Below are 27,125 nucleotides of genomic sequence, written 5' to 3' on the forward strand. Positions count from 1 at the left end.
TGAGCCCCAAGGTTTGAAGGACAGGTCTGTAATTGACAGTATCTCTGCTGCCCTCCTAGTGCAGTGCCTTGAGCCAGAGGTCTCTCCAAAACAGCAAAGCAAAGCCTCTTAGCTCCCTGATTCACACAAGGTCGTGTGTTATCAGCCACAGATGTGAGCCTCGCAGCCTCCCGCTCTCGAGCACCGTGGAAATGGGTTTGGCAGATGGACAAAACGCGTAAGGTGACAAGCACTGTAAAGTTAGCCCACAGGTTGCTGGGACACAGGCTGTGGACCCTGCTCCTTTTGAGCTGCACCGGACATCTGGAGCAGGCTGTGAAGCAAGAGATCTTAGGATGCCAGCCCTAACAGACACTGCCACCCGGGTCTCACCCTCCCAAGGCCTCTGCAGAAGCATTCTTACTGCACGCTCTCCTGAACCGTCTTTTGTCCTCCCATAGAGACCGGGAGAGGCTTTGGGTCCATTGCGGATGTGTGTGTCTTCCTCCACTCACTGTCTCCCCTGTATGGGGTGAGATCAATTGCATGCCAGACACAATCAGCTTTCTCCCCGGTAACCAAGGTGTCAGAGGCTCAGTGGGAAGTGCTCAGGCTAGCCTACACATCCTCGCAGGTAATAAGTGAAATAAGGGGTGTGCTCTCTAGCCTCCCGGAGGAGCAGAGAACCACTGTCCAGGTCAACCAGTGTAAAGTCTCTCTTACAGAAATTATCCCACGTAGAACATTCTCTCTAGCTCACTTTCCCATCCTTCCTTCTCTCCCCACCCCCTTTTGAGGCCTCCGAGTCTGCCTGCTGCCTGAGAGGCTGCTGACTGGATCTGTAGCCTGCTTGGGGTACATCTCAGGGAGAGGGGAGGGACAGGTGCCAGATGCAGGCAACTCTCTGCTAGGTGTACAGCCCCTTCCCCAGGCCTGCCCACGTTAGGGAGGCTTGCAGCTTGGCAGCCTTCTAGAGCAGACCTCACCTTGAGTTCTGATCCAAACCGCAGCTGTCCGTCACAACCTCATCCCCAGCTGTAGGACTTACTATAATTTCATATAGTTATGTAGGTAGATATTAAAAAGGCATCTGGGAAAATGGATAGCGTATCAGGGCAAAGATTTCATAAAAGTCATTTTTTTTTTAACTGTCCAGCCATTGGTACCCGCTCAAAATCCTCTCTAATACACACAAGTTCCTCAAGGCCCTTTTCCTGATCTTAGAGCGCCCCCTTTGGAAAGGAGTCTCCTACTGCGTCTGGGAGCGCCTGCTTCTCTCTGGGCCTTTGAGGAGAGCAGAGAGACTAGGAATGGAGAAAAAAGGAGACCTGAAAAGAGTAAAAAAGGAGACGGAGCTGAACTTCAGGCAACATCTGAGGCAATGTGTGAGGGGAACTATACTTCACGTTCACACCTGCGCTCCCACTAAACCTTCAGAAGCCGTGGCCCCCAGTGAAAACACAGGGAGGAGACGCTGTGCCCAGGACGCTTTGGGGGTTCTGGCTGGACACCCAGAACGGATACTTGTCATAATACCAAGGGATCTTTTAGGAGTCCTCGCTCTCTGCATTTTCATCGGGCTTTGCTTCTTTCCTGTCTTGGTGACAATGGCTAGATGACAGGACCCGAAAGGAAGCCGAATGGCGAGCAGAAGCACGCTCTGGTGCAAGAGTGTGTCCTCAGGAGGGTCAGTGAAGGGAGGAGCAGATGGGCTTCCGAGGCAGGGGCTTGGTGTAATAGACTATTCCAAGACATGGGACCCTTAAGGAGCATTATATAGTAAGGACTCAGCTCACACAGTGATGGATTCTGGGAATACCCACCGCCTGAGTTCTAAGCTGGAGACCCAGGGAAGATGGTGCTATAGTTCAGCCTCAATCCCAAGGTCTAATAACCACGGAACCAGGGCTGTAAGTCTCAGCCCCAGGCAGGAGAAAACTCAAAAGATCTCCTGGTTCAAGTGATCTGGAACGAGTTTTCCCTTCCTCTCACGGTGGCTCTATTCAGACTCCCATCCAATTAGATTACAGGATACCTTGGTGGAGACAATCTGTTCAAATGCTAATCCCATCCATAGATCTGGCCCATGGGCATGCTCCAGAGCTTGTTTAGATAAACCCCTGAGCATCCCATACCTCAGGCAAGCCGACCCACACAATGAGGCATCGGCCTGGTGATGTCAGAGATGAATAGACAACTCAGCTTAAGGTGCTGAGGAAAACCTAGGATCCTGGGGAAGGAGCCAATCAGGAGCCAGGAGGTGCACAGGTGATGGAGATGAGACCGCAGGAGGTAATTAGGACCACTCTATAGAGGGGCCCTTGAAGGACATCAGTGTTGAGCCGGGGGCAAAGAGGAGCTGTTGACTGGATGTATCTTAAAGACACAGCAGTGTGAGGGGGGGGGGGGTTCTGTGGTTGCAGAAACCCAGCAGGAGGGCTTTGGGTCCTCAGGATAGACCTAGGGTATGCAAAGTGTGAGCTTGACCAGGGAATACAAGCCACTCTCCAAGGAAATCGTTGATTGGTGTAGGCAGCAAGAACTAAAGTGGCCATCCTGCACTCAGGGGGTTTTCTTAGGAAACATGCTTCTCTGGGGGGCAGGGAGAGTTGTGTCGAGTGGAAGCCTGACTTCCTTTCTTCTCTGGGATCAGTAATCCGAGGCTACTTCTCTACTTTCTCTGAACCCCCATTCCCCGTTATTCCCAATGGTATATTTTACTAGGGAAGGTCTAGGAGAATGTCTGTCTCCATGCAGAGTGACCCAAATAAGACTCTACAGTGTCAGGCGAAGAGGAATTAAAAGCAAGATCTGGGTGGATGTAGGTGTGAGGAGGGGGTGAGATTACACTGAGCTGACTCCGGAGAGTGTGCTGGGGCCATACCCATGCTCCTCAAAGGGCCAGGCCCTATGCCCAATGAGTGATGTGAAGCCAACCACATCAGTGGGACAGGGCAGGGCAGGAGAGTGAGCCCCTATGGGAACCAGGTTTGCAGGAGTCTGTGGCTGGCCTCTCTGTCCAGCTTGACCTCAGTGAGCTAAGGTAGTCTGAGCACTGTCCTAATAAAGCTGTGATCCCTCTTGGATCCCTGTATAGGCAAAATAATCCTTCAAAAATGGACGTACTCTTCTCGCGCCCCGGATACCCAACATTGGGCCTATCATCTGAAGGCCTGTCACTGTATCACTGCCTATCAGTCACTGTAAGGCCTAACACTGTGAGGCAGTGAGCCCAGTCAGTACTGTTGAAAGCACTGCCCATCATGGAGGGTCTCTGATGTGAGCACCACTGGAGGAATTCCTTTCAGAATTTAAAGCCAGAACGTTCTTCCATCCCTTAAGTAAGAAAGTGAATTTTGGCCAATTAAAATGATGACCTCTACGGTGATATGCTAGATTGCTCTCCTTACCTTAAGAAGCTCTAATCAGATTTTAGAATGCATATTTTCAACAGTATTTTTGTTATTAATGTATCTGTTGCCTACTCTCTTTTTGCGGGGATTCTTCTTTCCTCTTTATTACTACTCATAGACATCCCTTGTTTAGCCTCCTTTGGGCCACCTTTGGAAACAGATATTTCTAGAACAGACAACCGAGTGCTTACTGTACATTTGTGGTCACATCTGGAAAAGCCACACGAAGGGTACATTTTTGCTGGCAGGAGCTCCCATGATGTCACCACTGCTTTCGGAGATAAAGGACAGTGTTCCTTGTTCCTCCTCAGCCTCTTCCCAAGCCACCACCCTTACAAGGACAAAGTGTCGGGGGCATTCTTTAATCTCCTCTATTTTAATTGGTGAGAGAAAGTGGTGCCACTCATCGGCGCTCTAAGTTGGATGGATTTAATTAGATCTAATGACCAGATAAATGGAGAATTCCGAGTAAGGACCTTCGGGGACTGAGTGGTGTGAAGAGGATTATGTTGTTATATTTCCCTGCATTTGTCCCTGTGGTGGGAAGAGAAGCAAAGCACTTCCAAGAGCCAGACATGGGTGCTGCTGCACAGAAGGGGTAGAAGGGAGGACCTGGGGTTACTCAGGGACAGAGGAGGAAGTGGACACTTGGGGTTTGGAGTCAGTTGACTGAGTAACCCTTACTTCTGGTCGAGCCTCCTTCCCAGCTCACTGGTCTCTCGGGCGTTTATCTCCGGGTGACCCTGGTCTCTTTGTCACATTTGAGGAGAGCCACAGGCTCCTCCTAGAATGGGTAAAGAGTTGGTTCACTTGTCAAGCTTCCCTGGAGCGGATGCTGAAGACAGTCTGTCCCCCTTTGACAAGTCACCTTTATCTAGGACGAGCAAGATGGTTTTGAACATCCTTGGGCTGTCACTTTGGGCTGGGAGTGTCACAGACTTCTCTCCCCTCACAGATCACCTGTCAGGGTTAGTGGGGTATTCTAGTCCCAAAAACCCTGAGGGAAAAGTGCTGGGGCGGGGTGGGGTGGGGGTATGGGTAGAGAGGAATACAGGCAATACAGGCAGTCAGCAAGTTTTCCAGCTTCAACTCTTTCCTAAAGTGGGCGAGGCACAGTCAGTGCTGGAGAAAGGTCAGTCAAAGGTGTAAGTCCTGGGAGGGGAAAGGAAGCCTTATTGGGCATCGACCACAGGTCCAGAATACTTAGTCAGCACTGAGATACTGCTTAATTCTTACAGTCTTAGATTTTGGTGCGTGGTGGGTCTTCAGTGTGCATTTTTAAAAAGACAAATAATTGAACTATTCTGAGAAGTATCACGCTCCTCATCGCTCAGGGAAGAAACCAAGATTTAGGGAAAATAAGCACTGTGCCAAAAAGGAGCTTTGAACCAACTTAAAACAACAAGCAACAAGAACAATTGGATTCGATTCTTATCTCGGCAACCTTGAACCAGTTGAAATGCTTTGTACTGTATTGTTTTGGGCAGGAAAACAATATCAATCGGATGGTGTGACCAACCTTGAAAGACCTGCACAAGGGATTAAATGAGTTAACACAAGCAAACACATTATTATTCATCAGCAAAATGGCAAAGCTGAAAAATACAGAAAAGCCAAGTGTGTAGCGGCAGAAAAGCAATGCAAATATTTCTATGATATGGGATTATGTAGGAGTCTAATAATATAGATGTGGTTGCTACAGGAAATGGGATGTCTTGGGACTTTGAAATCAGCAGCCATGCTTCCAGGGAACAAATAGCTCCATATGGTTTAGAGGAGAAGAAAAAAGAATATTTTCCAGCAACTTTCAGATATAATTCCTCCATGGATAGGAGAATAAAAACCTAGAACTTTCTATCAGATCACAGGGAAATCAGTCAGCTCACATGTGTCTGCTGCTCCACCCGTGTGCCCATCACCGTGCTTGTTTCTGCAGAACTTCACATGAGGCAGCTGGGAAACTGAATAGCAAACAGCTAAATGGTCTGTGCCTCCCTGGCCACGAGGACCCAACGAAAGGGTCAGTGCAAACCTGAGCAAGAGAGATGTCTTAAAGAGGGAGGTGGTGCTACCTTAAAAGGAGGCTAAGACTTGGAGGAGAGGATGAAGAAGATGAATAAAGGGCAAATGGGGAACAGATGGAGGGGAAAGAAAGAAAGATAATGAAAGGGAGAAAGAAGGGAGAAGAGGAATCACACATAGACTCAGAGAGAAGGACCCAAATGGGCCCAAGCCTGGAAGGGCTGCTAGGAAGCTAAACATCTGGACGAAGTATGATCAAAGTATGATCTCAGCTGAACCTCATGGGCCTGATGCTTGTGTTGATTGGTCAATAATAGGGCTGTGCCATGGAAGAAGGAGAGCAATCTGACTGTCAGTTGGAGGTAACTATCTGCGTGGAGTCGTTTCGATCAGACTATGCATCCAGCTAACCTAAAGAAGGCATAGATGCCAAGAACAACTAGTTTATCATTGGGAATAAGACTTGGATATCAGGAGTGAAGATGGAGAGCAGGAAGGGAAGCCAAAGACTCACACAGGTCTCCACTCGGCTCAGAACCTAGATAGACATGAAAGGAGGCCTGGAATGGGGGAGAGTTAAATATCAGAGGCGAGGAAGCTGTCTTCGTTGGAGGCAATGGGAAAGTCATAGAAACAGCTGTTAGAGCGGCAACAGGAGGCAAATGCTGAAATGCCCTGGAGGATTCTCACAAGTAGGAGAGAAATGATACCTTGAAGGAGAAGTGGCAGTGTCAGAGGATAGGAGGAGAACCCCAAAAATCGACAGAGAAAGATCAGAGCTGGAGAGAATGGTGGGCATGGTCCTTAGTGCCTCCCCGCAGAGATCAGGAACTACGGAATGGAGAACTAAAATGGCTACTCGTTTTTTCAAGAAGACATGTCAGTATAATTGGGGAGCAAATGTCAGTTCCTGTGAAAACTGAGATGGGCATGTCGGGAAATGGAGACAAGACATCAGCAAAAACGAAAGACGGAAAGCAGGAACTTAGAAGGCTTAACAGAATCAAACACAGGATCTTTCTGAGATATAGAAACTAAAATACATGGAGAGAAGAGGGCCAGAGACAGAGAAGGAGGAACTAGACACACATTGTGGGAACAAAATCCCAGAGGAGATAGGGGTCCAGAGTTCATGCGAGGCAGTTATCTTTAAATAAGAGGAAAGAAACCTCTTTCTTTGAAAATAAAGGTGGGGAATCCACTTCATAGACATGGCACCTTAAGAGGTGAGAATGAGGGTACTTGAGATGCTCACAAAGATGGCTTTTATCTCCTACTGATCTGAAATGGACACATAGCACTAGTGGAGAGAAGCCTTTGATGGTTTAAGTTCCTGGGATTTTCAGATTGTCCCTGCAGCATCACCTAGCCCATCCTGATTGAATATGAGGAGAAACCCGCCTTCTGGCATTTGGACAGCAGGGATGGATCAGAGTTGAAGGAAAGAAAAGGACTGAAATAATAACACAGTATCCAAGTGGTTCAAAAGGCTTTATCCCAAGGCGTATTTTGAAAGTTTGAATGCTGCAGAAATACTGGAAGCCAGCATAATGACCACCAAAAGATCCTTCACACAGATTCAATTGCTGACAACATTATCTCTCTATGCAATGTAGAAGGATGTGTGTGCATGCATGTGTGTGCAGCGCGCGTACACACACACACACACACACACACACACACACACACACACTCACTCCTGAACCATACCTTTCACCTTTCCCAATTTTCATTTTTATTCAAAAGTACTTAAAAGCAAATTATAGAAAACACTCACTTCAGAAACATGAACTGTCTCGTATAGAGTAGTAACCTTGTTATTATAGTCAGACAAATTAATAGTTTGGGCCATCTAAGATTGTACAGATCTAAGGTATATGACACTCATGTTTCTACACGTAGTGAAGTAACTACTACAGCCAAGCAAATTAACATAGCTGTGATCTCACCTATCTTTTTGTGGTTAAAAAAATACTGAAAATTTATTCATTAAATTCCCTGTATTTAATACGTTATTCTTAACTATAGCTCCCATGCTGCACATTAGATCTCTGGCCATATTCATCCTATGCACAGGTAAATTTTTTTCAAAACCTACTTTATTTAGGGTTCTTAAACTCTTCAACCTTCCTTTTAACCTACCAACCAGAGGTTCCAGAAAATAACGGTTAACAGGAAAAAGGTTTTGTGAACTTATGTAGAAGCAGTTCCTTGGGGGCAATTCTACTCTTCATTGTCAGGATACCAGCTGTCCAGTTCAATAGCAAACACCAAACATGAACCAGAAGAGGTTGCACAATCCAACAGAAACAGCAAGGCTCCACTGAATGGGCATGAGCCTGTGGAAGCAGTTCGAATCAGCCAGAATACCACAAGAAGTTCTTTGACGCATTTCTCTCTGTGAAGTGAAGACTAACGAAGACCACTGAAGACCAGCGAAGCACTGCACAGCGTAGCAATGCAAGAGCCTCCTCTCACTGTTTGTAGGGTCCTACTTATACTCTTTCTATCACGCACCCTCTCACCTGTCTGTTTTCAGAAACCATCACATGCCCTCTCACAAGACAGCTTCCAGAAAAGCCTCAGGTGACACATTTCTGAGTTGTTAAAGAAATCAGAAATTTCCACTCTAATACCCAAATATAATATTAATGTTAACACTAATATCTAACAGAGTCTACATGGTTCAATTTTTTCCTAGTCATTCTTAAATTCACTCTGGTCCCCTTCCCTCTACTTCTGCTTATGAGACCATTAAGAACTGTATACCTAGTTTTGGAGAAAAGGAGAGGGAAGAAGGAAGGGGAGGAGACAGAGAAAAGAGAGCAATTGATGTTAATTGATTAACTGGGAAGAAGTCGTATCCTTATTCTTTAAGAACCCAGATTTGCAATGTGGAGAAAGAGAATGAGCAAGTGGAACGTGACTGCTTGCTTCAAGAACACAGCCCTATACCTGAGAGGAATGATAAGCCTTTCAGTAAAGAAGGAAGAGGAAAGACAAAGAACAGAGCATAACATCAAAGGAAAGTGGCAGTGTTCAGATAACGAGTGGCCAAAAAAGGAAAAAGAGAAATTGGAAGTAGAACTTGGCAATGTAAAAATTAATACTAATTAGACTCTTTGTCCCCTCCCCCAAACATTTAATTAGCATGCATTAAGTAATCAATCATTAAATCTATGTGAAATTAATTTGTTCTGAGATCTTTACACATATATGCTCAATTTGCAAGTGGCATGGTGAACTCCTCCCAATTTTAATTAATTAGAGCTGGCATTGGAGATGGAATATTTATTTATGGACCAGGTGCAATTAAGGAAGAAGGGCTATGCTCACCGAGAGAATGCCAAGAATACTGCAGCGTGTGAGTGCGGCTGACACTTAGAATCCCAGAGCAGTTTAAACCCCAAGAGTCACTTCCTTCAGACTATCACAGAGGATCTAGGATAGCCGAAATCTGAAGCTATGTGCTTTTCTCAATTTTTTGAAAAGCTAACAGAGATGCTAGATTTTGTCTTGATAAGACTGCACTGGCTAGATAAACTATCGGACTGTTGCTCTGCCTTTGGCTGGGATTATGTTCATTCTTTATGATAATGTTGGTTATCTTCTCCTGACCAGATGCCCCAATTATCAGTCAGCTCTGTCTTTCATGAAAAGCAGGAAATAATTTTATTTTAATCATCGAGTTTATTTGGTCTAAGAGATTTCTCTGGAAACAAAGGGAAAGGGCGGGGCACTAAGGGAATTGATAATGGAAAGCCTTAAAAAGAAAAGATAGAAAAGCCCTGTTCTTGCCCCAACCCTAACAAAGAGGAAGATTGCCCAAGTGATTGTGCCAAGTTCACACCATGACTTATTAAAAGTAATTAACAGCAGTCTTTCTGGTTCATCAAAGGTTACTTGAGGAATAAATTTCGTAAGTTAAAAAGTGGAAGATCCCTGGAGACACTAAGTCTCAAGCAAGAAAGTCACTCAGAGGCTGATGTGTACTATCCAGGGAGGGTGGTGGTGGCTGGTGTCTCTCCGGGATGGATGGAGAGATCCATCGGAGGCACACCGTCACCAAGTCTCGGTGTCTGAGGGGTCCTGGCTTGCTCACCCCTATGGTAGGAAAGAAGGGATGATCAGAAATGACCTTTAGGTTTTTGAGTGGCAATTGAAAGGTGCTGTTTGCTGAGGAAGAGAGCCAGAGAGGAGAAACAATGTCGACGCAAATATTATAAAAATCGCCTCAGGAGACCTTGGAAGTCAGAGATTCTAAGATTTACTCCTGTCCCAAGGGTCTCCGGGATGTTTGTAAAGCCAAGGACAGAAAAGGACAAGGGAGTTCGCCCAGCTGGGTACCAGGCTTTGTGCCTGCGGTGGGAGATCTCTGCCCAAGGCAGACGCCAGGGGTCAGTGCAGGCCCAGCATCCCCAACTGGAGCGCCGCCGAGGTCTCCCGCCTTCAGAGCGTGTTCATTACGGAAAGAATTTAAGAGAACTCTAAACGGCAGATTCGTTTATGATAGCGGCATTTACAGGCAGTTGTAATTATAGTGTATGGAAAACAATTATTCCCTCCTAAAATTGCTCTTTTAATTTTCTCTTATTTGTCCCACAGTGAATGTTAAATAAGCCTCATTGCTTTGCAGACTGCATGGGATATGTGCACAGAGAGAAGCTCCAAAGAATCTGTTACGAACCACACACCACGCTAACCTGCCCAGGCGCGCTCACACACGTGCACACGCGTCCCTTGTACACTTGACTGGCAAGCTCTGCCGAGCACACTGGTCCAGCCTGAGGCTTCCCACCACAGTCCCATTCCATGAGCAGCTCAGGGACGTCACGTGGAAAGCTCCTCTCCACCCATTAGAACATCCACTGGGCGGTCCTCAGGAGCCACTGCTCTCTGAACCGTTCTTCTCCCTCCAGCGTCCCCGGACATGCCTGGTAGCTCCAAACTGTATTGCACCGTGTTCCTGGGTCAGACATTATTGCTCAACAAACTTTCATCAACTCCGTTGTTTACGATCCTTAGCGGCAAAGTCCTTTGTACTTACCAGTCTCCAAAGTTTGGCCAGTGAGAAAACAGTTCCTGGCTGTATATCCTGGCTATAGCTCAGGATAGTGCTTTCCCGGGGACAATCGCAAATTGAATACCTTCCCCAAAAATGCTAGTTTGCAAAGTGCGGTGTTTTCATATTCCAACCCCTACCAAAGAAAGTGGAAAAGTCAGGTTCCAGAGCTGAATGTGTCTTTTGGAGACTTCTGCTACATTCAAGCGCCTTGGCCAAAATGTGCTGCATTTCAAAGCGTCTTGGGACTTTAGAGAGGTTTCAAAGACAAGGGGCTCAGCAGAGGTCTCCAACTGTCCTTGATGAGAGAATAGACGTCTTTAGACTCAGACTGTGGGGCAGATGGCTGGGGATGGGAGACAAAACACATCTTCTCAGTCAAAGACCAACGACCTTTAATAAAAGAATTAGGCGGTGACATTACATAGGTTCTCGGGCCATCTTGGAGTGATTAATGTTGGTGGATGGAGGCCAAGCTCTATTAGGAAAGGATGTGGAAGGCAGCCTCCTTGATTAAAAAGTTTGCGTTGGAGAGGGGACTGTTTGCAGTTTTAGAGAAGTGTTACTTTTAATTGGTTGTCTTGGCCTGGAAATGGTCTTGATTGTTATAAAGCTCTCTCTGTTCACAGGAGGAGAGAGAGCAGGAGGAAGGAATTTCATATGAGGGACAGGAAAAATGAAAATGAAAAGGATGCTGGTGCCAAGTGAGCCTTCTGTTGGTGCTGGATGTTGGCAGACTGGACTCTTCTCTAGTCATCCATATTCTCTCTGTCTTGGCTTGAATGCTTAAGGGACTTCTGAATCTCTTTGTTTCCTGTTTTTACCACAAATGTATGAAATAGTCCTGAGAGTGCCTGCCACTTCTTATCTTAGTGGTCTTTTTGTTTTAGGTTTTTGGGTTTTTTTTTTTTTTTAACCTGTTAGGGCTGCTGTAACAAAGCACCAGAGGCTGGGAAGCTTACACACAATAAGAAGTTTACTTCTCACAGTTCTGGAGCCTGAGAAGTCTGAGATCATAGATGCTACCACATTCATTGTCTGGCTCCTTATAGTCAGTGCTTTCTCTCTGTGTTCTCACAGGGCAGGGAGACCAGCAAGCTTCCTGGCTCTGTGGTACAATCCCATTCTTTCACGAGGGTACTAATCCCACTCACAAGGGGTTTCCACTCAAGACACAATCATCTCCAGATACTGTCAAATAGGTGTTCATGTTTCAACACAGGAGTGTGTAGCCACGAGGCTGAGGGACCCAGAGTCATTGCCTCCATAGTACCCAGGGCTCAGAAGATCTGTAGACGGCACACCTGAGTTTTCCTTCTCCATGTGTCTTAAAAAGTCCTGTGAAGAAAACCAAAGGTGCTATTAGTAAGTAGATAAAATGCTCTTAAAGCGTAGATTCCAGGACTCCCAAAAGCAGTGATTCTTAGAAAAACATGTATGTTCGTAAAATTCGAGGATTGAAAAAGAACTAAAATGTATAGAAAAATAGAAAATGTAGTCTAGTGTATTCTTAAATTGCTTATACACAAATATATAAACAACACATATAAATCACTGTGTGCATTTATGTTTTACTAAGTTATTTAATTATTTAGTAATTAGCATTACTTAGTAATTATTTAGGACACACACGCACACACACAGGCACACACACACACACACACACACACACACACACACACGCCACCACCGCCTCCGCTGCCACCATGGCTTTAGAATGAACTATCCAAAGAAAGACTCTGAACGGAGTTTTTCTCTTCTAAATTTTGCTCAGATCCCATTGGTCTCCCAATCCTATTGTTAAAGGAGAAACAGAAGGACATTTGGATGAAATCTGAGGCTGGGGCTCTTTTTATTTTTTATTTTTTTCAAGTAGGAAGCTGAGCCAAATGATCCCACCTCACTTCCAAAAGGGTCACTGCATTTACCTCTTGGTATGGTTTGAATATGGCTCATCCTCTCCAAAGCTCCTGGAGAGACTCAACTGCCATTCTGGCAATCTTGGGAAGTGGGCCCTTTAATAGCTGAGGTCTGAGATGGCATCCTCACAGGAGTGAGTTCGTATCTCAAGAATAGGTTATCACAGAGCGAGTCTGTTGTCATAATTTCCTTTTACTGTTATGAGACAGCAGGAAACACGCTCAATCAAGTGGATAATGGAGCCGTGCTCTTGAACCTCCTACTCTGCAAAGCGGGGAGCCAAATGAATTTTCTTCCTTATACATTACCCCATCTAGCACAGAAAACACATTTGTGCACTTCTTCCTTCTTGTGGTGGTTTGAATAAAAGTGGCTCTCAAAGGCTGACGCGGAATACCACAGTTACAAGGTGTAGGCTGATTGAAGTCGGTGTGGCCTTGTTGGGGTAAGCATGGCTTTGTTGGAGGAAGTGCATCACAGCAGGTGGAGGGTGGTCTTTGAGATCTCAGAAGCCCAAACCGTGCCTAGTGACTCACAGTTCTTTTCCTACTGCCTGCTGATCAAGATGTAGAACTCTCAGCTCTTTCTCCTCCAGCACCAGGCCTGCCTTCAAGCCACTGTGCTTCCCGCCATGATGATAATGGCCTAAACCTCTGCACCTGGAAGCCAGCCCCAATGAAATATTTTCCTTTATAAGAATTGCTGTAGTCACGGTGTCTCTTCACAACAGTAAAACCTCACCAAGACACTTCTCTAGAAGCTAAAAGTGTTGCAAAAATGGGGTTTATTCATCTGACTTTCGTTCTTGTGTAAATTCTGCACGGGTCAGGTTCATTGAACTAGTTTCTGTCATATGCCTAAAATGATAGTGCATGACCACACATGGTGGCTGGTTTGGAGCCCAGAGGCAGAGCCGGGGAGGCTGATTCCACAGAGCTGCTCTCCCTAAGGGTGGTGGTAAAGATGCTAGTAGGCATGACAGTGCTGTCTTTTGGGCTTTAACAACTGGGGTGCATTCGGCTTTTCACTGAGCTCTTGACACAGACTACCACATTGAATTTCCCCCTATGCCCCCGGAGGTAGGTGCTTAACCATTGCGCTGTTTGGAGACAGTGCTGCTCTAGTGAAAACCACCTAGGAAACAGGAGAGACGATGTAAAATAACTAAGACTGCCTCCAAACAATTCCAGGGATACTCAGAATCTGTTTGTGGATAGTGTCATCTTTTTCAGAGGTAAAAGAGACTTTCTACTCCAATGGGGAAGTTAGTTTTTGTTGTTTGAGACCAAGTCTTACCCTGTAATGCAGACTGGGCTCCAAGTCACTTAGCTGAGGCTGACCTTGAACTTGTGATCCTCCTGCCTCAGCCTCCTGGAGGAGAAAACTTTTTAATAAGCAATGTTGTTTACCACTCAGGACAATCAAACAAAACTGCCCTCTGAGAATTTTACCATCATCATTGCTGGTAATTTTTAATCAAGAAAAACATCCTCATATGGTTCCCAAGTGAGTCCTGGCCTCCATCCACCCACATTAATCACTTTAAAATAGCCTGAGGATTCATTTAATGTCACTGCGTAATCACTTTATTAAATGTCGCTGCTCTGCGATGCGAATGTTTGTCTTAGCTCATCTCTGACAGCCATCGGTACCTAAGAACTCCAGCCCCCTTTCAAAAGACTGTGAGTTTCCTGCTGTGCCTGCCCCTGCTATCCCCTGCCAAGAAGACCAACCATCGTAGTGTGAGAAGAGAAAGCCACCCTCTCCTACGACTTGAAATCCTCTGATAGAAAGCCATTGCTATAGTTAAGGGTAGCCTACTCCTAGTACACAAGACTATTTTATTCTGTACGCTTTTATTGCTCACTGTTAGTCTCAAGAGAAAGTGGTGCAAACATTTTAGAAACTTCAGGAGTGAGAGGTGACTGAGAGGGGAAGAAAGTTAACAAACAGGGAAAAACTCTCCGTCACCAACAGAAAGGATGGATACCAAAATGCATTTTGTTCCATTGACAAAAGCCAAGAGTTTAGCAGGGGAGGTTGGCAGGAGGGTGAGGCAGGGGAATCATGAGGTCAGGGGCAGCCTGGGATAGATGCACAGAAAGATATATCAAAAAGAAGAATGGTGGGGAGAGGGGCAGCAAATAAAAAAAAAATCGACTGAGTTATTCTGACACAACTCAGGGAAGAGCTGTCTTGCCTGCCCTTACCTGGAGACGGTGTGGGTGAGTGAGGACAGCAATGCAGTGACTGACAGGAGGAACCCTTTCTGGAGGGAAACTGTTGACACATCAGCTGGTAGCATCTAGAAAATAAAAGCAAATGCAAGGGACACAGAGTGTTTCCTGCGTGTTGTGAATAAATCCTCTAGGATGCATCTTCTTAATTATTTATTTTTATTATTTTTAATCATGTATTTGTGTGTGTGCCTGTGTGAGGGTAGTGCATGTGTGTCTCTCTGTGTGTGTCTCTGTGTGTATGTATGTGTGTGTCTGTGTGTATATCTGTGTGTGTGTGTCTGTGGGTATGTGTGTATTTGTGTGTGTGTGTGTGTGTGTATGTCTGTATGTGTGTATGTGTGTGTCTGTGAGTCTGTGTGTGTGTGTGTGCATGCACATGCACGTGAGTGCACTCGAAGGTTTGTGCAGGTGTCTATGGAGACAGGAGGCACTAAATGCCCTGGAGCTAGAGTCAAGGCAACTGTGAACACCCACGGTGCTGGTCCTCTATAAGAGCAGTATGTACTCTTGACTGCTGAGCCATCTCTCCAGCCCCAAGAAGAAATGTTCTTACCACAGTGATTAAAAAAGTAAGTCATATTCACACGCAATCACAGAAGACCCATAATGGCTAGCAGCAGCTTAACCAGGGGCTTAAGAATGATCCTGAGCCTTGCCTGGAAGGCAGGCTGTGCGGAGGTCAGGAAGTCTACAGTGGACCGAAGGTGAGATAGGCATGGATGCTGTGTTAGTCGCCATCCATTGCTGTGAAGGGGCAGAATGAGCAAGGCAACTTCTACAAGAGGAAGCATTTGATGGGAGCCTTCCTGGCAGTTTCAAGGCTTTCATTATGGCAGGGAGCGTTGCAACAGGCAGGCAGACAGGACCAGAGCAATTGCTGAAAGGTATATCCTGATCCATAGGCAGGTGGGTGGGGGCAAGAGGGAGTCACACCGATTCCAACAAGACCACACCTCCCATCCTTCTCAAACATTACCACTCCCTGGCGACTAATCATTAACATATATGAACCTATAGAGACCATTCTTTTTTTTTTCCATTTTTTATTAGGTATTTAGCTCATTTACATTTCCAATGCTATTCCAAAAGTCCCCCATATCCACCCACCCCCACTCCCCTGCCCACCCACTCCCCCTTTTTGGCCCTGGTGTTCCCCTGTACTGGGGCATATAAAGTTTGCAAGTCCAATGGGCCTCTCTTTCCAGTGATGGCCGACTAGGCCATCTTTTGATATATATGCAGCTAGAGTCAAGAGCTCCGGGGTACTGGTTAGTTCATAATGTTGTTCCACCTATAGGGTTGCAGATCCCTTTAGCTCCTTGGCTACTTTCTCTAGCTCCTCCATTGGGAGCCCTATGATCCATCCATTAGCTGACTGTGAGCATCCACTTCTGTGTTTGCTAGGCCCCGGCATAGTCTCACAAGAGACAGCTACATCTGGGTCCTTTCGATAAAATCTTGCTAGTGTATGCAATGGTGTCAGCGTTTGGATGCTGATTATGGGGTGGATCCCTGGATATGGCAGTCTCTACATGGTCCATCCTTTCATTTCAGCTCCAAACTTTGTATAGAGACCATTCTTATCCATACCACCACAAATCCCCAACCTACTAACCCTGCCCTGGCATCCTGGTTAATCTACCAAAGGCTGCCACTAGGAACTGGAGACCAGGTACCGTTTCCATGTCATTTAAGCCTCCAAAGTTCCTTCCTTGCAGTAATTTGGAACTGATGTTATTGGTTGCATATCTTTAAAGGTGATCTTTATGCTCCCTGAACCCAATGCTGTGCTTCACGGAGAAGGAAACTAAAAATAACAGGAGTGATAGACTTCTTCATTTAAGGTCTAGTGTTTCAAAGGCCTGTTTCTGCAAATGGAGTTGTTGCACTGCCTGTAGTAGGACATGCTTCTGGAAAGGCCACCAGAAAATACGAAATTCAGGTTGTTACGGTTTCCTCTGGCCTTCATTACATTGTTAAAGACAGCTTTCAACTTGGAAAAAAAAGTAGGCTGATGAACAATCACCCCTGTGTGTCAATGTTTAGAAATATGGGGAGGTCACATTTTAGAGAGTCAAATGATGAAGCTTAGAATGATGCGGAAATCTTTTGTTATGGGATGTAAATAAGACCTTTTAAAGACTACGAATTTCAGTTTTCTCTTCATTTGATTCCCCGTAGTGACACTAATAAGATGTGTATAGGTTGCCCCCATTCTAGAGGAATCATGTCTCAATGAAGCTTAGACTCTGTTCATAAAAACAGACCAGCTTATAGATAGAGGTATAGGTATACAAACATGGATAGGTAGGTAGGTAGGTAGGTAGGCAGATAGATAGATAGATAGATAGATAGATAGATAGATAGATAGATAGATAGATAGATAGATAGCTATGTTAAATGTTTAGGTGATAGATAAACAAATGGAAAATTGATAACAGACATATAGATTACAGATGACAAATCATTAAATGATAGATGATAGGCAATAGATAAATAGATGATTAATTGATAGATGGAATATTGATAGATGATAAACATGACAGAGAGATGGTAGACTGGTAGACAGATAGCAGGTAATAAATGATGATTAACAGACAGACAGACAGAGCTATCTACAAAAGCAATATTACACAATGACATTTGGTTTTCCAGGCCATGGCTGGAAATGCTGGTCTTTTGGCAGAGAAAGGAGCACACATCCAGGATATGTAGGCTACATGGTACTTAGTGATTTATCAAACAGAGTTTATACTAAAAATAGAGGAGGAAGAAGAGATATCCAGAAATGAATCAAGACACATCTATAGCAAGAGAGGAAAAATAATATTGTAAGGAATGTCTAGCAGACTACAGAGAGAGCAATGAGAGAAAATCTGGAAATACGTGGGTCCTTAAAAGATCCTCACACAAGTCTGGGCTACAGTGCAGGTCAGGCTGTCTACAGGAGCTCTCTCACCCACATGCAAAGTGCTATTATCTCTCTTATTTAAAAAAAAATCCCCTTGAACCCCCATCTCTGTCCCCATTTTATCTCTCTGTCCTTCTGTTGATCAAAAGTTTGGAGAGGGTCACAAGTTCTCCTCAAGGTTGCTCAGGCATCCATTCAGCCATGCTCAGAGCACCATCAGCTCACCAGGACACTGACAACCTCCATGTCACAAAAGTCTAAGGGTCAGGTCTCAGTGTGCTTGAACTTGGCATGGAGCAAGTATCCAGACACAAGCAACACTACAGCCTCACTGGTCATTTAAAAATTAAAATGTTTCTAAATAGCTACATTTCTGAATCCTCTGAGAGCCCTCTCCCGCATAGCCATTCCTTGACATCTGTTTCCTACCTTCACAGAATGTATAAATTAAAGTTATTCATAGCCACTGTAGGGTAGGGGGCAGGCATGTTTCCTCTCCAGAGGTAGGCCAGTTTTCATTCAGTGATTTATGTGCCTGCTCACCCCCCATAAAGCCACAACAGGCACTGCATATAATGATCCTTGGTGTATCCACTTTGGAAGTTTCTCTGGTGTCTTCAGTGTTCCCAGAATGCCACCAGACCCTTTGTGGCTCCCTCGAGGCAGTCTTAGATTCTGGTTCTAGTAGACCTGTGTAGCCTGTGTCCCTGTAGGTGCTGTTAGTCAAGTGAGCAACTGTCTCAAGTTCATTTGCCCTCCAAAGCTCTAACCAGGTGCTCCTTGGGCTGACCCCAATGTCCATTTTGATGGCCACCTAAGACTGTAGTTTCCTTAGACTTTGCCTCTGGGAGGCAGAGAAATTGAATGGGTAGCAGAACTCATGATGGGACCTTTAGAGGCGGTTTGAGATCAGAGATTCCCAGCATGTTGGTGACTTTCAAATGTCACTGCCATTAAACTGCATTAAAAGCCCCAAATATCCTCCTTTTACAAGAATTAACAGGAATTTTAATAATAAAGATGAGAGCACTCAATATAGATAAACACAGATTCATTCAAATAGTCTCCTTCTGATCCTTACAGATATGACAATGGGGGCACAGAGACGAAATTTAAAACTTGAGTGTCAGAAGTGAGACTAAAAGTCAGCTGGCCCAGGACACAGCCGGTGCTCCCAACTACCATGGTACCCCCGCCCCTTGCTTGGCCTGAAGATTTATATCTACCAATTAAACATGACATTCCAAACTGACTTTCCTGATTTAGCTGATAATAAAGATTTTTTTAATATATAAAATCTCAGTACTCTCAGAGCTAAACGATTGGGAATGATAGAACATTTTTAATGTAATTGCTTTTCAACGGAAGCTGAGAGAATTTGGCACCTTGATAAGTATTACTGATGTCAACTTGACACCCTGAGTCACCAGGCACTGTGAAGTTAGCGGGGAAGTTTGCACATTGGATCCTGCTCTCTTCATCATTGTGTAGCTTGGGCAGGGCCATCATTTCCATAAGGGGAAGCCCCTCAGATAAAAGATTAGCGAGTGATTCGACGATTACTCCAAAGATTTAATGAATCGTGTGCACTAAAATGATGTCATCTGACAGATTGATAGTATAGCCCGTTGAGCTTAATTAGAAAATGAAAAGGAACTTGGGGTGTAGCTCCGTGGTAGGGCATGTGCTTAGCATGCATGAGGCCCTAGTTCCAATCTGAGTGGTGAGAGGAGGGAATCCCTTTATGTTATAGACTTTTCCACTAGAACTAATTAGCATCAATATTTTACTATACTGATGGTTAGCATTTTGAATCTCTTCACCTTTTGCTAGCACTTGACTCAGCCTTAAAATGTTTTCCATTAATGGCAGCACACCGGTCTCTTGTGGCCTTCCCAGTTCCTAGTTCACCCTCTCTTTTCCTGTGGTAGTTAGTCCTCTTTTCCCTGCTCTCCAAAGCATGGTGTGTCCTAGGCTCAATGCTGGGACATCTTCTTTCCTTTATCTGATCTCCCTTGATCATCTCATCCAATGCCAAGGCTTTACAGAATATGCACACATTGGATACTTGAGAATTTGTATCTTTGGGCTTATTTATTTCTAGAGACCAAACTAGTGAGTGTGAGTAGTTCCTAACAGTCTCTATTTACTTACCTCAAACCTAATGTTTAAAATTCAACTTTTTAAATTGTGTGTGTGTGTGCCCAAATCTATATATGTGTACCACGTGAGTGCAAGAGCCTTTGAAAGACCAGAAGAGGCGTCAGATGCGCTGGAATTCAGTTATAGTGACGGGCTATGGAACACGGGTCTTTGGAACAAGGCCCATGTTCTCTGCAGGAGCAATATGGTCTTTTAACTACTGAGCCATCTCACTAGCTTCTGGAACTACGTTTTTGCTCTTCTCCAACTCAATAGCGTCTTTCTCGCCTTGGCAAAGGGTGTCCATCCATCTGGCTACCCCAGCTGTAAACCTTTGATCATTCTATACTCCTCTGACACAGGGCGCGTCCAATCTCTGAGTGAATCTCGTACAGTCTGTTTTCAGACTAGAGCCCAATCCGGACCGCATCTCATCACTTCCGGTGTCTCCCGCTTACTCTCCTGCTCTGTACCGCTGGTTCTTAGCAGTAGCCACTTTAGAATACGCCAAAATAATCTGCAAGGCAAGACACTGCTAGCGCCCTCAGACCTGACACCTCCTGGCTGCATCGCTCCGAGAGGGCTCTTCCTCCTTCCCTTGGCTTCAGCCATGCTGACACCCTTTGGTCCCAGGTCTACGGCAGACACACTGCTGTCTTGGGAGCTTTCACTATCTTTCATCCGACCAAATGTCCCCCTTCAGCTCCACCCGGTTCCCTCCCTCACTCCCGTTAGCTCTTGGCTCAGATTCAACTTCTTCTGTTTCCCATTGCTGCTGTAACAAGACGTCCAAAGCTTTGTTTCTTAAAGCAACACGTGTTTATTATCTTATTCTGTAGCTGGGGGATTCCAGAGGTCAAATGTCGGAAGGGCCTTTGCATTCTGTCCGCAGTCACTGCTTTTCTTTTCTAGAGGCCTTTACTCCGGGTTCCCTCCTCTTTCCCTAAAGCTGCTAACACAACATCATCATTTTTTTTATCAGATTCTATAGTCACTTTACCTTTTCTGAGTTTGAGTATTGTTTGGTTTTTGTTTGTTTGTTTGTTTCAAAACAGGGTTTCTCTGTGTAGCCCTGGCTGTCCTGGAACTCACTTTGTAGACCAGGCTGGCCTCCAACTCAGAAATCCGCCTGCCTCTGCCTCCCAAGTGCTGAGATTAAAGGCGTGCGCCACCACCGCCCAGCGAGTTTGACTCTTGTTATCTAATGTAACTACACTGGGATCACCTGAAATGACAGCTAATCCCTCCATCCCATGGATTTTACTCTGGTCACCTGTTCAAAGGCTCATTTTCAATGTAAGGTAACATAGTCACAGGTTCTAGGAATAAAGACATGGACATTTTAGGGGATTGCCATTCAGCATACCACAGGGAACTTGTTAACAGGCTTTTCCAGCTGAAATACTTCTATGCATGAACCCCATTCTCTCACTAGAATGTGTTGTTTCTTCTTTAGCTTTCCTCTATGGTGTTTATCACTATCTTGTGCATTATAGATCTAGACTGTATCTTTAAATTTCTACTACTCCATGTAACCCATAGCTTTTAGAAAACTAACTAGAACATGCTAAGTCCTCAATGAATGTCTGCTAGATAAATAGGGGAGATACTTTATAAATAACAATATACGGTAGATGGAGACCCACAACTGGAATCTGCTAATGAAATGTACATGCAGGAGATATTACTAAGAGTTTGCCCAAATCTTGTCTCTGTTGTGATCCATGAAAGACTTTGCAATTGGGGTCACATAACTCTTTCTGAAGCAATAAAAAAGTCTTTTCTCTCTCATCCAGTCTCTGTCATATGCTAAAGCAATCAGGGATGGGTGATTTCAGGTGACGTGATGGCAGATTAGATTTGTTTTATATGCGAGTTTTTTGCCTGAGTGTGTGTGTGTGTGTGTCACATGTGTGCTTTGTGTCTGTGGAAGCCAGAAGAGAGTATCAGATCCCCTGGAACTGGAGTTATAGATAGTTGTGAGCTACCAGACGGATCCTGGGAATCAAACCCAGGTCATTACAAGAGCAAGGAGAACTCTTTAAGTGTTGAGCCACCTCTCCAGCCTCAGTGGCAATGTCTTTGATCACCTGAGCCACTCAGAGCGGTGTCTGTGTAAAGCAGAGCCTTTACTCCTTCCCTACCACCAGAGCAAGACACCAAATGCATCCAACGAACTCAACTTTTGTTGCAGTAAGATGCTGAAATTGGGATGGGGATGTAGCTCAGTCAGTAAAGTGCTTGCCTAGCATGCACAGTGCCCTGGGTTTGATACCAAGCAGTATCAGACCCAGTCAAGACAGTGCATGCCTGTAATCCTAGCACTCAGGAGACAGAGGCAGGACAATGACGAATACAAGGTCATCGTCAGCTATAGCACGTATTCAAGGCCTGAATAAACTACATAAGACAGTGTCTCAGAAGCAAAACAAAACAAGCCAAACAATTGGCCAAATGAGAGTCAATAGATCCCAGGCTGGACTCAAATGACTGTAGTGACAAGCTTCACCCTTGTTAAAAGCAAACTCTGGATCGTTTGTTATCAGGATACAATTAGTCTATTCTGATAATCAAAACTTCTGTTACCAAAAATTGGATGCCCTTGAAAAACACAACCCAAAATTCATGCCCGTGACTTTGCAAATGGCCATTGGCAGGGAAACTGATATCAGAGACTAGAAAGTGATCCATGTGTCATGGTGACCCCATATTTAGTAAAACTGTCACTCATGTAACTTAGGAAGTAGATTGTAGTGTGAGTGAAACAAAAGCTCAAGGGAAAAACATAATGTTCGAAGGTTTGCTTTGTGATGCTTGTCATGTTTGCCTAGGTCTTGGAGGAAATAAGCCCAGGGAAGAATCTCCCAATTTGAAAGCAGAACTGAAAGAAAGTGGAGAAGCGTAAGGACTGACTCTTTGCAGGACTAAAAAAGCCAATTGCTTTTCTACCCCCCAAATAGTAAAATTTAAGTCTGAAAGCAATTTTAAGGCAGATGCCAATAAAATCTCTCAGAAGATTGTATCACCTAAGGGCAAGGATCAAATTAAGGATATATTGCACAGTAAATCTTTTTCAATTGTATGAAATTACTCATGGCAGATATTAAGGGCAAAAAAATTTGTCTGCAGAAGTGTGGTAGCCTAGAGAAAGAAACTGTGGTGTGAGATGCAAGGAAACATGCCAGACTGAAGAAATGTATCTCAAAAGGAACCTTCTCTCTTACTCTTCTTCCTTCCCCTTCCTGGAGAAACCGACCTTATACCATGTGGTAGGCAGAAGCAGGGAGGGACCTCCATACCTAGAACAGGAGATGGGGAGCCTCAGTCCTCATCTCCCACAGGGGGGTGATGGAATCTGACCTGCATCAAGAGGACTTCTCCATTAGACAACTGCCTGCACCCAAGTGGAAATGTGGTGAGGAGGTGGTCCATAGGAAGGATGCTGAGGAATCAATCCCTGGGCAAGTGATATTAGAACCTGAGGACAGTGAGAAGGGAATCCTTATGAGTGGATGAGCTGGTGGGTTGCCAGAGAAAATGCAGGTGGGAAGTACAGCCCAGGATGGAGGGAGGGTCAGAGCCCATGTGTACTGAGAAGAGCATCTATGGTGAAGCAGGCTAGGAACTGGGCACAGGGAGACAAGGGCTGAGCAGGATGAAGAAGAAGCTATGCACAGGGTGCCTTACAGTAGAGCCTAAGAGTGTTTCTGCAGAGGAGATGGACTGTAGAGGTGGTTGAGACCAAGCATGTTTTAGAACGGGGATCGTGAGTTTGGAGAGGAGATGATACAAAACAGAAGCATAGAGTGCATAGATGTTTAAAATAGTGAAGAGGGCCTGCGAAGATGGCACGGTTGGTAAAGTGTTTACCTTGCGATCATGAGAACCTAAATTCAACCTCCCAGAAGCAAAGCTAGGCATGGTAGAACACACCCATAATCCCAGTACTAGGGAGGCAGAGGCCAGCAGATCTCGGGGCTTCTATTCCGGTCAGCCTAGCCTAATGGGGAACCTCCTGCCTGGCCTGCAAGGGACTCTGTCTCAAAACTAACAAACAAAAATCAGGGTGGATACATTCCTGGGCAACAAATACCTAAGACTGACTTCTAGCCTCCACATGAATGCCCACTTATGAGTGCCTGTCCACAGATGCACACACACGCATCTGAATCCAGGTTCTCTGGAAAAGCAGCCAGTGCTTTTAACTGCTGAGCCATCTCTCCAGCCCCTGTTTGTTTTAATCAAAGGCTCTAGGCAGCAAACTCAGGCCTTCCTGACTGCACAGCAAGCACTTCATCAACAGAGCCATCTAGCCAGACCTATCATCTACTTTTCATATCTAACTTGAGAGTTCTCCCTTTTCATAAAATCTAGAGATCAGATTCGACGATCTTAACTCATACTTACGAGATGTGAAGACCTCCCCACAGGACTGCGCAGAAAAAGAATCCTGGCTTACGTGGAGCTGCTGAATTAAAACTTAAAGACTTTCTTAGACTTTATTTAATTTAATATACATAAAATAAATCTTTAACTAATGCTGGTGCAATAATTTTATTATTCTGCTTTAAATTCTTATGAATATTTATTTATAGAGAAAAGGTTAGCTTTCTAAAGTCATCTGCCTAATGCAATTTCTTTTCTTTTTATGAAAACTGTTCATTTTACTCATTTATTTTGCTATTTTAAACTTTAAATTATTTTATGCATCAAATGAACAGCTTTCATAATGATTGCTGTTCCATTTTTTAATTACAATAATAAATATTCCTTTGCATTTTTCACAGGTTGAGAATATATAATTTACATTTATATTATATATACATTTGTATTATATTGCATATATATTGTATATATAACTATACATATCTATGTATATATACATAGATACAATGCATGTATACACATATAATGCATGTAGCAGATTTGGGAGCACATGGTTTTTTAATCCTAGCATTCAGGCTGGGGCAGAAAGATTGTGAGTTTGGGGCAGCTCAATATCCATAGTGAGTTCTAAACCACCCTAAACTATACTGTGAGACTCTGTCTCAAAAGCAAAACAAAGATAACAGAAAACCAATAAAAGCAAAAGAAAGATACCAGAAAAACCAGTCAAATATGCATATTCAGAGGGATCCAGGGACAAAGAGGAAGGCAGAATACAGACATAGAAGTGGGGAGAGGCACCTCTTTTCCTTGCTTTGGTAAACAAGATTTATACTTGCTGAACAGAAAGTGTGTCTAAAATATTTGCCCACACAGCGTATCTTTAAAACTAATGGGAGGTAGATGAAGGGTCCACATGGAGACCCTTCCTACCACTGTTCTTCACTGATTTCCTCTGCCTCAATCAAGACATGTATTCCACCTGTCCCTCTGCCATGAAATTGGCAACACTGTCTACACAAATAAATGTATGAAAGCACATGGACATTTTGGAGAGTCTTCTTGGCCAACCTCTTCATTACCAGACCTCAGGCTACTCTGATCATTTCCCTTTTCCCTACCATTTGTTTGATGCTCTCTTGACTATGACTCAACACAGTATGATAGCAACGAATGTTAGTAGGTACAGTTACAGTCTCTGCTTCACCCGTCAGCATGCCAGTACCCTGAAATACACTGCCAAGAAAGAACCGGCCTTAGTTTCCTTACCTAAAGTAGCACAACACACATACTGATAAGATCCGATTCGAGGTTCGACAAAAGCTGTCAGATTAGAAATCCTCTAACCATCCTTCCCCAAGAAATCAGAGCATGCCCCACCCCCACCCCTGCTTCCTGGGACAGAAAATTGATAAACTAGGCTTGCTAAAGAGCAAGTTGGGTGTTCCTCCTCCCTGTCAAAGCTTCAGTCCAAACTCCAGACCAAAGGTAGCCTTGAATTAGCAATAGGTCACATGGTACCAAACTGTCCCCTTCCCTCTGGAAACCAGTAAGAACAAGAAAGGCCCTCGTCACCCCAGAATAAATGGAACTAAAGAACTTCCTCTCCCTTCGGGACACAACCATAGTCACCCGCAGCTGTGTTGCTGTAGTCCTCCTAATAAATACGTCATGGGACCAACAGGCAGGACGTCTGTGTGTGGGATTCGCCCTACTGTGACACAAGACTGTGGAATGAGACCTTTTCACTGTCATCTTGTCACAGCAGCATCCAATAGATGGTTCCCTACAGACAGAAGCATCTGTGTGGGAGTGAAGAAGTCCAGGCAAGACTTCCAGGACACACTGAAGAAACCAAATGTGGTTTTATGACACTTGTCAGCTTTTCCCAAGACAGCACAGGCAGCTGGGTGAGCATTGGGTACCCAGCTAGGTCCAAGAGGTCCGCTTCTTCCTTGCCTTGCTTTGAGTACTGAAACGGAACAAGTCTTTGAGACTGAGTGGGAACAAGGAGGAAGGGCTCACTGAGATGGGAAACTACCTCTATAATAGTGCCACATCGTGTTCCCCAGATGATAATCTCTGTCCCAGAAAAAAAAGGTGGTTTTGATCATGGTTACTGAGCTAATTGACTAAGTCTACTTCTTTTTTTCTCTCTCATCCAGACAATGATAACAAGGATAGAAACTGCTTCCCGGGCTGGTTAGCATTAAGACAGGGACCACTCACAGAAAGCGTTCAGTAGAATGGCTTGCCCTCTCTAACAACCCAAGTGGAGGTCTCAGCTGATCTAAGGCTTCTCTGAGGCCCTATGTATGGAAAAGGAACACATTTCCGGGAGCATCTTGGCAGAGCGAGTAACAACCCCGAGGCCAGGGCCTTGGGCGTGTTCCCCTGAGGAGCTGATAGAGAAGGAACACAACTCCTTCTCAAAACCAGGTACATACCTGGCAGAGCCAGTAATGAATGACCCCGTGCCAGGGCCTTGAGTCTCAGCTTCAGAGTCTGAGAATCCAACCCTCCCCACTGTGAGGTTACAGTTATCAGTCCCAGGGCTACTGTGTGCTCAGTCTGTAATGTTCTGCAGATACCTGTGTTCCGTCTGTGCAACATTGTTTAATTAGCTTCCAACTGACCTTGTCCCATTGTGTGATAGTTTCAGAATACATGATGCTGTCCTTCTTACTAAGCTTGCTTGGCGTAAGAGATGACTTATGCAAGACACCCCATCCAAACTTACCAGTCTCCTTATCCTCTCTCTCCTGGCCCTCTTTCTCTCAGGACCTTGTCACTTGCTGGTCCAGGCCATCCAAGAAATGTCACCTAGAATATTTATAAGTTGTATTCTTAAACTAACCTTAACATCTTATGAAAACCATTTTAGTCTGTGCTACAGAAACGTGTTGCCATATTTCCCTTCAGCTAATCCTTTCATCATTAGTACTGGTTAATGTCCCAAAGGCCCCTCTGCCCCACTCTCTATGAAGGGGATTTGCAGCATTAGTCAGTACCGAGGAAGGAAAGCAGGCTTGAGCATCAGATGACGCCAG

The 27,125-nt window shown here is 44.8% G+C and overlaps 1 protein-coding gene and 1 long non-coding RNA gene across 5 annotated transcripts in view; one reads left to right on the forward strand and one right to left on the reverse strand.

Moving 5' to 3' along the window:
- On the reverse strand, window positions 1-26,992 carry Gm51672. Of its 2 annotated transcripts, XR_003948154.1 has the most exons (4): window positions 26,816-26,992; window positions 14,607-14,701; window positions 13,693-13,767; window positions 1-11,814 (listed from the first exon to the last, which is right to left on the reverse strand). It is a non-coding gene; the product is annotated as a predicted gene, 51672 (long non-coding RNA). The 2 variants fall into 2 exon arrangements; XR_003948153.1 differs by lacking the exon at window positions 26,816-26,992 and having other exon boundaries at window positions 14,607-14,822.
- Window positions 1-27,125, forward strand: part of Nxpe4 (neurexophilin and PC-esterase domain family, member 4) — a 238,022-nt gene that overhangs the window by 95,014 nt on the left and 115,883 nt on the right. The gene's annotated exons all lie outside the window — the stretch shown is intronic.

The sequence above is a fragment of the Mus musculus genome, chromosome 9, assembly GCF_000001635.26.
Source record: "Mus musculus strain C57BL/6J chromosome 9, GRCm38.p6 C57BL/6J".
NCBI lineage: Eukaryota > Metazoa > Chordata > Mammalia > Rodentia > Muridae > Mus > Mus musculus.